Source organism: Callorhinchus milii, unplaced genomic scaffold (assembly GCF_018977255.1).
Source record: "Callorhinchus milii isolate IMCB2004 unplaced genomic scaffold, IMCB_Cmil_1.0 Scaffold1, whole genome shotgun sequence".
NCBI classification, from domain to species: domain Eukaryota; kingdom Metazoa; phylum Chordata; class Chondrichthyes; order Chimaeriformes; family Callorhinchidae; genus Callorhinchus; species Callorhinchus milii.
Genome location: NW_024704742.1, coordinates 37935519 through 37947563, shown reverse-complemented (window position 1 = coordinate 37947563; position 12045 = coordinate 37935519). Strand labels below are relative to the sequence as shown.

The 12045-nt window shown below is 41.8% G+C and overlaps 1 protein-coding gene across 1 annotated transcript in view; it reads right to left on the bottom strand.

Annotated features, from left to right (window-relative positions):
* Window positions 1-12045, bottom strand: part of shroom3 (shroom family member 3) — a 214606-nt gene that overhangs the window by 166906 nt on the left and 35655 nt on the right. The window lies entirely within an intron of this gene.

Genomic DNA, 12045 nt, shown 5'->3' with positions numbered 1-12045 from the left:
TACATTTCACAAGTTCCTTGCACAACAGAGGTAAACAGGAAAATGTTTGTTCGAAGAGTCAGCACAGACACGATGTGCCCAATAGTCTTCTTCTGTGCAGTACATTGCTATATTCTATGACTAGGGCCACTACTAATAGCAAAGAAGCATACATACAGGTAAGAAGGTAAGCAACAACTCAGACATAAGTCACCAAGTGCAGTGGTTTGTTAACTTAGAGGCAACTCACAAGTATATTGTGAATGATTCATAAATGATATATATGAAAAGGTTTTTTCATGTAAATATATATCAACTACCTGCAGATCTTCATTCAGAATTTTCTACAGTGACTGAAACAATAAAATACAGTGTATAACATACATTGTAAAGTATTTGTGGAAACCAGACAAAGACTCTCAACCTTGATACATTTGCTTGCTAAAACAATTTTTCGCACTTCATTGTTAGTTAAAACACAATACCCATGACTGAGCATTTGTATAGATTTAACAGAATGGGAAATGTTCAGGTCTGAGTAGGAGTCACACACAGACCTTTAAACTGTCTTCTGCATCCAGGTACTGACCAATGTGTTGCACATTTTCAGAATTGTCTCATTTTATAATACAGGAGTAATTTTTTTTCAGTCGCCTAAAATACCAATTTAGTCACGAGTGTAAATCGAGAGGATAGAGTGAAGAAACTAACTTTCACCAGTTACTTGCTTTTGTCACTTTGATATGTTAAACCCACTGAAGCTATAAGTGACAATCAAAACAAGTTTTATTACCTGACTAGTCTGCTATTATGTTTTTTTAAATTTGGTAAAAGCTTACCATACAAAACTTTAAGTAAGCTTGCATCTGCTACCCAGCAATGCATTACAGATCATCATGAAGCAATATAAATCAGATTTGCTTCAGGCTGGATACCAAACCTTGGCATGAAATACTGCACTTGTTATAAATAAATGTGGAAGAAATCTTACGACAATTGCAACATTTATGGGCAGAAAATAATTTATATTTCCACCAGTAAAACCCAAACCACTTCCTACATAAATCCATTATTAATGAATTCAGGATACAGAGAAAGAGCATGGCACACAAATGGAAAACACTTGAAGAACTATAATAACAAAGACAAACTTTGATTTTATCATATCAAAACATCTCAATGTTTTCCAGTAATAACTGTCAAATGTAAGATGTGATTGATTTTTAGACAACATGGCAGAAACCAGAGCACAATGATTAATTTATTTAATGACAGCACAAATTATTATAGGCATACAAGATTAGAATTAGATTTTGAAGACCTTTACTAAGCATTATCGTATTACTAAGGCAATTACAGAGGCTATGAAAAATATACATTTAAAAGGAATGTGTAAGTAAAACAAAACACCCATTGTTCCCAACATTTGAAAAATCAGATGCTATGTTGGCTCTATTTTTCAACATGTTCGACAGTCTTGCAAACTTTTGGCAAAGTCAGCCTTTTACTCACTGCCAGTTTATGTCATTGATCTGAATGACCTCCTTTTGGGCTGAAAAATTCTACGATTCCATGATTTGGACCAATGTCACTCACTGAGTCTTGTTCTTGCATTATTCCTGCAGCACAGAGCAACAACAACAACAACAACTTGCACTTATATAGCATCCTCCAGGCAGGATAGCATCTCAGAGCACTTAACAGTGGCTTGTCTACATTCAGCTGACTCCGAGCCAGTGGGGTGAGGGGTGTGGGGGGGAAGGTGGCCGTAAGCACGAACGAAGAGGAAGATTTTCAGGCGGGACTTGAAAAAGGGGTGAGAGAGGGCAAGGCGGAGGGATTGAGGGAGAGTGTTCCAGAGTTTTGGGGTGTAGTGGCTGAAAGCACAACCTCCAATGGTGGGGCAGAGGATACGAGGGACGAGCAGGAGGCCAGTGCCAGTCGAGCGGAGGTGCCGGGTGGTGGATTTGGGACCAAAGAGGTCGGAGAGGTAGGGAAGTGCCAGAGAGTGAAGAGATTTTAACACAAGTGTGAGGATCTTGAAGTTGATCCGTTCAGTGATGGAGAGCCATTGGAGCCTGGCCAGAGCTGGTGAGATGTGGGTACGGAGTTTGGTCCGGGTCAGTATGTGGGCAGCAGAGTTCTGAATGAGCTGGATTTTTTGAATAGTGGAGCTGGGGAGACCGGCAAGGATTGTGTTTGAGTAATCCAGGCAAGAGGTGACAAACTCAGGCACAAGGGTTTTGGCTGCATTTGGGATAAGGTACGGTCAGAAGCGGGCAATGTGGCGGAGGTGGAAGAAGGTGATCCTAGGCAGGGACTGGATGTGGGGGAGGATGGACAGCTGGGGGGTCTAATCGGACATCTAGATTGCACACTGGTTCGGTGCGTCTGAGGAAGAGCCCATGGAGGTTGAGAAGTTTAGATCCGCAGGAGTAAAGGCGTTGATGGAAGCCAAGGAGTATGGCTTCCGTCTTGTTCACATTCAGCTGTAGCAAGTTTGCACTCATCTGGGCCCTGATGTCTGCCAGATAAGCTGATAGAACATCAGTGGATCTGGAGTTGGTAACCGAGGAGGCAAAGGAGATTTGTGTGTCATCCCCATACATATGGGAATGGGAAATAGATCTGTCTGATAGCTGGGAAAGCCTTGACTACTTATGGAATAACCAATTTCTTTAAGTGGAGAGCAAGCAAAGAAGACAACACAATATTGAAATGCAGCCCGGTCACCATAAGACGTTCAAGTAGGTTGTGTTTGAAGACCAGGCATCCCGGGGCCTCCCAAGGCTTGTAATGAGCGCCACTGATGTGGAACGACTGATGGAAATTTAACCTTAGCAAGGTACCTGGACCAGTTGACACTCAACCAAACGGAACAGCAGAGGTCACCATCTTCAAGAGAGGAGAGAAAACGGGGCGAGGAACAACATCAAGCATTAAGTCTTCATTTTTTTCCAAATTTAAACAATCAATCGAATCTGAATGAATTAAAGTCTTGGTGGCAAAACACAACCTCTTGTGATGTGTATAAATGGTGAAATCTGAACCATCTACTCCAAAGGGAAATGTAAGAACTAGAAAATGACCATTTTCAGGTGAAAAGGCCAAAAACTGCAGGGCAGTACAGCATTCAAGAATCAAGGATCTTCATGCAAATGGCAGAGAAAGAGCCAATTGCCTGAGAGAGAGGGTCTAGCAGAGCATGCAAAAGGGAATCTATGTAGATTTGTTTAAAAACACTTTCTGTACCTCCAGCTAATTAATGCCAAAATTATCATATTGTCGCTCGACAATTAAAAATGCAATGAGCGGAGAAAAATTTGAAAAATAAATGTTAATTGCCATTTTATTGCACGTTTATCGGCTCAATCAACTGTAGAAAGAAAAGGAAGAAAAGGACTTTTTTGGTAATATAAATAGCCCAGCTCCCTGGAGCACTTGTAACTTGCCTTGCTCAGAGCATTGGTATGTCTACTCTCACAGTGTTGGTATGTCTATTCTCAGAGTGCTGGTATGCCCTTGCAGAATATGCAATTGACAGGAAAAGCACTGTTTTGCTAATTAGAATCTGGTAAAGTCCTGTAAGCCAGGAATACTCAATGTGAATCAAACTTATGGGACCCTCTTCAAACATTACAATTCCTCAGTGGACCACAAAGTAAAAATGCAGCGAATCAAATACATGCATACATAATACAACTAAATTTATGGTGTATGTGAAACATACAAATTATCAACAGAGGCAGATGCAAAACGCCTGTGAACATTCAAACCTGCAAAAGGAATTAAAAACAGTACAAGCTTCTACTTTGTCACTGGAATGTCCACACTAGGGAGAGGGTCAGGATGCATTTGTATACACAGAACTGACATACTTAATAAATTAAAGGGAAACCAAAATGAGACACTGTTAACATTTCAAACATTCCCCAGTTTTACAATTTTAAATTCTGTCACAGTGATGAATATCGTACTCTGCCACATTGAAATAGTTTTCTATTTTTGTACTTGGTCAACATGAAGCTGGAAAACCTTAACATATTTGATCCTTATCAGGACAATTTCGGGTTTAGGAGTCTGTATTTATTTGAACAGCATACCGCGTATATAAACAAGAGTGGCCATCAAACATTCTTATAATCCCAATGAAAAGTGATCTACTTCCACCACAAACCATGTCCAAGCTGTGCCATCGGCAAACCCTTGCTAATCAAGCCCAAACTGCCTCCTGTTTGCCCCACTGCTATTCCCAAATTACTCAACATGGACAACTTCAAATAATAAGTAATAACAATCATTATAATAATTGTTGCACTTGATACAGAGCCTTATCACGTCGCCAAGATGTCTCAAAGCTCTTCACAGGATTAACTAACGTATGGGGACCTTGCATTTCTTGGCGAACACAGCAGCCAATTTACACACAGCTACATCCCACAAATAAATCACCACATTTATTTGAAGGACTGTTGGCCAGGACAATAACAAGTACTGCTAATACCAACAGAAGATAGTGTCTTTTGTGTTTCTTCAAGTGGATTTGTCTGGGCATCTTTGTGTAAAATGCAATAATTGTCCTGGTTATTTGAGGTTCTCTTTCCCCCTTTTTAAAAGTGCAGCGTTTAAAAAACGAAATATACACAACTTTTAAAAAAAAGTATTTTGAACTAAATACATCTTGTTCTATTTTGTTTTGAAATTCTGCAATCACAAATAGAAGTTCCTTTTTCTTAAATTCAAGTTGGGTGGTAAACAATAATTGGCAAGGACCACAGTGTGGGAAACTGGGTCTCAATGGACTAGAGGCGTGTGTAATATCTTATCATTAATGTATGGATCCACACCCGTCAGATAAGGGGCTTCCGAAATCAGGACTACACCCCATTTACAAAATATAATTTCAAAGACAAACAAAAAGACAGCATGTCACTGAGCTCCAGACATTTCTTCCTTTCACCTGATTAGTTTAGTTTTACATTGTTCAGATTTCATGTGTGCCATTTTTCAGCAGTTTAGCTGAAACCCTGAGTAGGTCATGTAGAAGAATCTGTATGATAAGAAATGATGAAATGCTTTCTTACATGGCAAGAGAACAGAACACCTGATGAAAAGTTGGTGTTGGGAGGGGATAAGAGCCTTTCAGCTGCTGTATCCACAAGGGAGAGGAGGATTTGTTCGTTTTGACCTACTTCGGCTTGTTTCTAGAAAACATTAGTGTGCATTAAACCATATCTTGCTGGGCTCTCACCGATGGCTCAGCACGGAAATTCAAATCCACCACGTGTGTGGTATTAGATCGCACAGAATAACAAGGTCTCAGGATCTTTGCTGAGTTTACCATTTTCAGCCAAAGTAGACTGCCGTGTAACAGGCTTCAGAACGCTTGTGCTCCGGGAGGAAGAACTTGTGTGAATGTCAGAATTAGCCACCTGATTGCTACAGTTACTCTCCTCTTTTCCCCTCACCCTTCTGTGACAACTTTGAGTTTAGCAGCAATAAACTCTGATCAAATAAACTGTGCTTTGCCTGCAAGATGCTCAGTCACTACACATTACAGTAAATTTGGTGAAGTACTTTGAGATGTCTTCCTGACGTGAAATGTGCTACATCAAATCTAAGAATTATTTATTCACTCTGACAATTGTGGTCTATGAGGCCATTCCATGAGGAATGGATGGCCATTTTGGGTGGTCATGGAACTATCTTTCCAGCATAAATCAGCAACTTCAACAGAATAGAGAAGAAAACTGGAGGGTGAGAAAGGGAAGAACAGGAAATCACATCCTCCTGATATATCATGTTTTATAGGTTAGAAGCAGCCACTCTAAAGTCACTTTCAATAAACTGGGCGGTGGGGGGGGGCATTGAAAATTGGAGTCTCATAAAGTGCACTCAAGAACCCAAGTGTCATCACAGTATTAATAAGTCTTTTTTAAATGTCTATCATCACTCAGTCATATTTTCTTACAATTATAAGAGGTTTGGGGATGATTTGGCGAAGACAAAAGGTCACGTTCGGTAATTAAAAGATTTCATGGGGCCATACTCGGGAACAAAAGTGTCAGAGGCTGCAACAATCCACTAGACAAGGGTAAGGAGCTCGATTACTAAACTCCAGTGATTGCGATTGCAGAAAAAATAATCATTGGCTTTCTATATAGAGCATTGAAAGTAACATTATGAGGGAATGAGAAGCTCCTTATCATTAAGAATAATAATCATCCCTAGCTATAGTGCTTACAACCGCAAAACACTTCATGGGGAATTTCTGTAAAGCGAGGCGACTATGTACTTGTAGGTAAATGTCCTAACCTGAAACATTGAATAACTTGGGTTCCCTCAGCTCAGAATAGTAAACACAGAAAAAAAAACATATACTGTAATGACACCCAACTCTATCTCTCTGCCTCCGCCCTGAACTCCAGGACTATTGGCGTCCTGACCGACTGCCTGTCCGACATCAAGTCCTGGATGAGGGACAACTTTCTCAAACTCAACGTCAGCAAGACCGAGGCCCTCCTGATTGACCCGTGCCAGCGTCTCTGAACCTTAGGCGCTGGCAGCATCAGCCTCCATGGCTGCACACTCAACCTCACTAAGCCAGTCAGGAACCTGGGTATCTTGTTCGATCCTGAACTGTCCTTTCTCCCCCACATCCGCGCCATGACCGGCACTGCCTACCACCACCTCTGCAACATTGCCAGACTCCGCCACTGTCTCACCCCTCAGGCTGCCAAAACCCTCACCCACGCATTCGTCACCTCAAGGCTCGACTACGGGAACTCCCTCCTCATCTGCCTTCCTAACTCTTCCCTTCACAAGCTGCAGATCATCCAAAAATCTGCAGCTCGTGTACACTCGTGCACCAGCTTCGTGACCCCATCACTCCCACCCTCGCCCGACTCCACTGGCTCCCCATTCCCCAGAGGATCGAATTCAAGTTCCTCGTCCTCACTTTCAAGGCCATCCATGGCTTTGCCCCCTCCTACGTCTCTGACCTGCTGACTCCCTACCAACCTGCCCGCTCCCTCCATTCATCAGGCTCCAGCCTGCTCCATGTCTCCCGCCCAACCCACCCTACAGTCTGTGGCCGGGCTTTCAGCCTCTCTGCCCCTACACGCTGGAACTCCATTCCAAGGTCCCTTTGCCTCACTTCCTCCCTTGCCTCCTTCAAGGCCGGTCTCAAGACCCTTCTCTTCGACCGTGCATTTGTTCGCCCTCCCATCTCTCTGCCTTCCCTCACCCCGACACCACCCCTTCTCCATGCTCGGGCCCTGACACCCGACTGTTCAGCGCTTTTGGACGTCCTCCCAACATGAAAGGCGCTCTATAAATGTAATTTTGTTGTTGTTGTTGTTGAAGAAAAGCCGAAGTTAGGACAAGTTAGAAACAATCTCAATAAATAACAACTATTTTCTCAGCTACGTCTAGAAATTCTCTCAATTATTAGACATTTACTTGACAAGGGATGATGGCCTTCTTCTGTGCTATACAGTTATTTCTATAAACTATCTTTTCAAAGCCAACAGACAACAGTAAGTGTAATCTTTGCATTCCAGAACATAATGCTGAAATGAGACTAGAGATTTACATTTTCAGACTTTAAGCCATGGTTACAAAGTCTGGAATAGCTACAGGAATGAAACAATTAATTTTCTTTGATATTGGCAATCTGACTTGATCTCTTCTCAAATCACTAGGAGAGAGTTAAAGCAATACCATGAATTACAGGAGAAGCCGGTGCATTATTAATTTAAGCACTGACTTGATCTTCTATTACAGGATCAGCACGTCGTACTATTCCATAGCTACAGACAAGTACAGTACATGAATAAAACAATAATGCTAATAATTGTTGCATTTGATATAGTGTCATTGAGACATCTCAAAGCGCTTCACTGAATATACTGTAAAGTGAATTGACTGTATATTTTGTGCGCGAAACACAGCAGCAAACTGCTCACAGCAGCACACCACAAACAGTCGTGGATTGAGTGTGCAGATTTTTTTTGGAAGGAATTATTACCCCCAGAAAGCGATCCACCAATAGGCCAACAACTGGGCTCCCTGTTTAAAACACAACAAAATGGAAAACAATGTCTAGATACATCCACAGAAAGAAAGAGTTTGCATTTTTAAAGCACCCTATATGTCAAGCAATTTCAAACTTCTTTACTTTTGTCGCAAGTGATACTTTGTGCACATAATGAATTCTTGTGTGCATAAAAAGCCCACACAAAGAGAAGAATTGCATTTTTAAATTATCCATTGGCTCCCTTGCGGACACAATGCAAACCGCTTTTGCACCAAAGCCAAGAAACTAGCATTTGTATCAGCTGTTATTTTGCACCATTACATAAATATGTAGCTAGCTCAGTTAAAAGAAGATTGTGATGTAGTTTTGTTCAATCATACTGGTGTTACATGCCTGGGTGCAATAACAGTGAAAGACTCACTGGCACTGTGCATCCAAGTTTGAAGGGTAATAAGAAGGTGAGTGGGGTTAAAATGCATAAAAGATAGGATATAAACCCTATCCCTAACCTTTAGTAATTGGCATTAACCCAGAAAATTCACTTCAGTGCAATGTGAACCTAAATATGGTTACACGAAAGGGCTTTGCTACCAAGGCACAACAGCAGATGCCACTGCCAAAATGTATTAATGGTTTAACAACGAAGAGCATTTGTTAATGTTAAAACAAATTCTGATTGTAAAATAATCGGAGTTTGTATTAGTTTTAATGCTTTAGGGGACTCTTCCAACATTTCATCACTCAGAATAAACAATCCCAATGTTAATCATCATCTCCTCCTTGTATATTAACTTTCATAGAAACATTTTATACGAAGGTCTGTATCTGTTGCATTTCCCTGAATGTTCTCTTTTCAGTTTTTCTGTAATAATGAAAATGGGGATCAAAAATGCAGTGTTGGAAAGTAAGAAATGGTTAACTGCTTTGTGGGGGCAGATTACTGATGATTTCCTTGCAATACATAATAGTGAAACATGTCTTTTAAATTGTTTAAATGTTGCGTGCAGCGTATGGTATTCACATATGCTTACCCAGCAATAACCACTCTTTAACCTGCCTCTATTCACACTTGCAATTTCTATCAGTTACAATCTTTATTACAAAATCTCTATTTCATGAGTTAAATAACAAATTTCACATTTGACTTTGTTAATAGCACCTTTCATGCAGGAGGATGTCTGAAAGTGCTTCACCAGATGTACTGTAAAGTGGAGTCCTGTAGCTCAGTGGTTAGAGCACTCGCTTTGCAAGCGAGAGACCTGAGTTCAATTCCAGGCAGGGCGAAGTCTTGGGCAAGTTTCCTTACTCCACGCGCCTAATAATAATCCCTCCAAAACCAAAAACAATAATAAATTGGTCATTTTCAATCTACGACTGTTTGTGGGACATTGCTGTGCGCAATTGGCTGCCGCGTTCGCCCACAAATATACAGTCAATTCACTTTACAGTGTGTTCTGTGAAGCGCTTTGGGACGTCCTACCGACGTGAAAAGCGCTATATCAAATGCAAGGATTATTATTATTATTAAGTGATGTAGCTGTGTGTATTTTGTAGGTGAATGTGATAGCTAATTTGCACACAGCAATGTCCACAAGGTCAATGATCAATTTTTATCTGGGGTATTGTTGGCCAGAACACCAGGAGAAATTTCCTTCTCTTTTGAATAGAGCCATGGGATCTTCAATGTCCCCCTAAGCGACTGAGCAACAATTTTAAAGTTTTATCTAATTTGCTCACCAAATCCGATTTTTTCTACGTTCAATCTTGTGGGTGCTTTTGATCAATGAGGGACAGATACTGGAGCTGTTGTCAAATTAAGCTAGACAGGGGCCCAAGGTGAGAGAAATTTGACAGCTCTGAAACCGGCACCTCATTTCAATGAGTTGACATCTTCCCATCTAATTGCTAGAACCAGTTCTCCTTTGAAAATTCATCAAATTCATTTGAACAAAAGCAAAACCTAAAGCACACAAGGTGCTAATATAACTTGGACAGCATCCAGCTAAACTCACTCGTGGGATATAAATCTCATGACATATCCACTTTACATATTGGCGTGACAGAGGTTTATCATAATAAGATTTGAGCTTTCAGTGATATACATCAGTCAGATTGGGTGCAGAAGATTGGAGTTGATTTCTTTTCTTCTGCTTTGATAATCTTATTTTGCAATAACTCAAACAAAAGGGATGCTGCAGCTCCAAGATGCCTTGAAGGGCTAACATTTTGCATGGAATAATGAGGTATTTGTTGATGTGAAGCTGCCCATTGTTGAGCAGCTCACACATTCGCTGTGCAGTCATGTGGACCACAATCTCAAATATTTGCAGGACATCCCGTCTGAGCCTCATTATCACACTTGCACAAACCAACTGCTCTCCCAGGCAACGTCCCGAAGTAAATGCTTTCTCTATGTTCTCCCCCCGCCCAGCCTACATCTGGTACAAGGAAAAGGGACAGGGGGAGGGGGAAACACTGCAAACTTGAATAACAGCACTGCAACAACAGCAGATGTTCCCTAATATGTCTCAACAGTTTGGTTTTGAGACTCACAGCACAGTGGTAGATCTCTGTATATGCCAAGATGTCAGGCTGATCAAAAATAATCTTCCCGATTGGAACTTCATTGGGTCTGGAGAGTGTAGGCTTTATTTTCAAAAAATCTTACTTTTGTATGTGATCATGAAAGAAAATAGTGTCACATCCCTTGTTGGTCATGAAAAATAACATGATAATGTACAGTTTAAGTGATTAGTATGATAAAATCAAAACCTGAATTATACCTTCAAATTATACAGACCTTGTTTAGCAAAAAGCCAATCAGTAACGGTTATGGTTCTATGAGAAAACAGTATCTGCAATCTACAAGGTATATTATACAATCTGTACTGACTGAATTCAAAGACCCTTGGACAGGTTCACTTTATTTCAAAGTGTTAGCCTGACTTGCAAAACCTTTATAACTCATCTGGAATAGATTTAAAATGTATCACAGAAATCAGGTTTTTAGATAACTGCGAAATACTACACAGTCTATATCAGTAATTGGGGCCCCTATTTTGTCTTTTTCACAGCATCATCACAAACTGAAGTTTGACTGGCATATTTTTACACTAATGTGAATAACATTTTTTGTTCGCCCACTGCTGACTTCTTGCACCAAGGAGCATACTTCAAGGGCAGGCTGCTGCTGAGCGCCTAGTTTTACTAAATTGCTCATAAATGTTTTGTGCAACTTCAACACAATTTAATTAAAGATTGCATTCTACTGGCACAGTTTAAATAAAATACATATTCATACATGCTGCACACAGGGTAACTCATACCATTTGAGCATAGTAGAGTCCAGTAATAACAACAACAACAACAACAAGATTCCATTTATAAAGCGCCTTTCACGTCAGGAGGACGTCCCAAGGCGCTGCACAGTTGGGTCATGACCCGAGCAGGGGGGAAATGGTCAGGGTGAGGGGAGGGAAGGGAGGGAGCGAGGAGGGGGAAATGGTCAGGGTGAGGGGAGGGAAGGGAGGGAGCAAGGAGGGGGGAAATGGTCAGGGTGAGGGGAGGGAAGGGAGGGAGCGAGGAGGGGGAAGAGAGTCGAGAGGGGAGCTGAAGGCACGGTCAAAGAGAAAGGTTTTGAGACCGGCATTGAAGGAGGAAAGGGAGGAAGCAAGGCGAAGGCACTGGGGGATGGAGTTCCAGAGCCTGGGGGCTGAGAGGCTGAAGGCCCGACCACCGATGGTAGGGCGGTTGGGGCGGGGGACGTGGAGCAGGCCGGAGCCAGAGGAACGGAGAGTACGGGCAGGTAGGTAAGGGGATAGTAGGTTGGAGAGGTAGGAGGGAGCAAGGCCGTGAATGGCCTTGTAGGTGAGGATGAGGATCTTGAAATCAATCCTCTGGGGGATGGGGAGCCAGTGGAGGCGAGCGAGGGTGGGAGTGATGTGGTCCCGAAGCCTGGTGCGGGACAGTACACGAGCTGCAGAGTTCTGAATGACCTGCAGCTTGTGGAGGGAGGTGGCGGGAAGGCC